At 46.1% G+C, this 1,759-nt stretch overlaps 1 protein-coding gene across 1 annotated transcript in view; it reads right to left on the bottom strand.

Moving 5' to 3' along the window:
• Positions 1 to 1,759, bottom strand: part of MTMR12 (myotubularin related protein 12) — a 53,612-nt gene that overhangs the window by 39,941 nt on the left and 11,912 nt on the right. The gene's annotated exons all lie outside the window — the stretch shown is intronic.

The following is a 1,759-nucleotide window of genomic DNA, read 5'->3' as shown; positions in this document are numbered from 1 at the left end:
CTGATTTCTCAAATGGTAAAGACTCCACCTGCAATGCAGGAGTCCCGGGTTTGATCCCTGGGTCGGGAAGATCCTCTGGAGGACGGCATGGCAACCCACTCCAGTATTCTTGCCTGGAGAATCACCAGGGACAGAGGAGCCTGGTGGGCTACAGTCCATGGGGTCGCAAAGAGTCGGACACAACTGAGCAACTAACGCATAGCTGATTTACAATGTTAATAGCTTTTAAAAAGTAATTAAAAAAAAACTTTTAAGAAAATAGGTACATTTCGTTTATTCTTTTTTTTGGCAGCATAGCATGTAAGATCTTAGTTCCCCAACCAGGGACCGAACGCCAGCCACCTGCAGGGGAAGCACAGAGTCTTAACCACTGAATCACCAGGGAAGTACCTAAAGTATCTTTAACTAAAGAAGCCAGAAAATTTCAACAGGTCAGTTCAATGGATTACAGAATGGATTACAGAAGTGACAATGATTAGGAGGAGCCCCAGGGATGGGCACTCCCCACATACAGGAACAGATGTCACTCAGCAAGGCAAGGCAGCTCGAGCAGAGTCAGAGAGAGAATGGAAGACAGCCCAAGAATGATTCCCTTCTTCCTCCAGTGAGGATCAAGGATCAAAAACTAAAGTAGACTGCTGTGTTTCTGAGAAAATGGACCTGTGTAAAGGGCTTGAAGGTAAAAACAAGAAGCTATGAATGTATCAAGTCAATACTGATCCATCCACTCTGCAGCATGTGCATGCATGCTAAGTTGCTACAGGCATGTCTGACTCTGTGATTCTATGAACTGTAGCCCACCAGGCTTCTCTGTCCATGAGATTCTCCAGGCAAGAATACTGGAGTGGGCTGCCATGCCCTCCTCCAGGGCATCTTCTAGACCCAGGGATTGAACCCATGTCTCTTCTGTCTCCTGCACTGGCAGGTGTGTTCTTTACCATAAGCGCCACCCGGGAAGCCCTGCAGCACACCAGGGCTCAGAAAAGGTGGCTGGGAAGACGTTTGCTCATTCTAAGTGACCTAAAACCAACAACAGTGCCCCAGGATGCAATCATTTCTAGTAAAGAATCAAGGCCAGGTTCTTTTCTTTTTTTTAAATGTACTTATTTTGGGCTACACTGGGTCTTCATTGCTGTGCACAGGCTCTTTCTAGTTGTAGAGAGCAGGGGCTACTCTTTGCTGTGGTTGCACGGGCTTCTCGGTGGGCTGGCTTCTCTTGTTGCAGAGCATGAGCTCTAGGGAGTACGTGCTTATTGCTCTGCATAATGTGGAATCTTCTTGGACGACGGATTGAACCCATGTCTCCTGCACTGAAGGAAGATGCTTATCCACTGCACCATCAAGGGAAGTCCAAGGCGAGGTTCTGTGTCACTGTTTCTCAATTAACAATGTCTTCAAAGGCTTCTATCCAGGGTTCAGTGTTTCCCCGATATTCAAAGATAACTAGCAATCATTTCAAATCCTGAAAGATGATGCTGTGAAAGTGCTGCACTCAATATACCAGCAAATTTGGAAAACTCAGCAGTGGCCACAGGACTGGAAAAGGTCAGTTTTCATTCCAATCCCAAAGAAAGGCAATGCCAAAGAATGCTCAAACTACCACACAATTGCACTCATCTCACACACTAGTAAAGTAATGCTCAAAATTCTCCAAGCCAGGCTTCAGCAATACGTGAACCATGAACTTCCAGATGTTCAAGCTGGTTTTAGAAAAGGCAGAGGAACCAGAGATCAAATTGCCAACATCCGCTGGATCACT

Source organism: Bison bison, unplaced genomic scaffold, assembly GCF_000754665.1.
Source record: "Bison bison bison isolate TAMUID 2011002044 unplaced genomic scaffold, Bison_UMD1.0 scf7180017864331, whole genome shotgun sequence".
NCBI classification, from domain to species: Eukaryota; Metazoa; Chordata; class Mammalia; order Artiodactyla; family Bovidae; genus Bison; species Bison bison.
The sequence above is the reverse complement of the archived record's forward strand: the minus strand, read 5'-3'. Positions and strand labels throughout refer to the sequence as shown.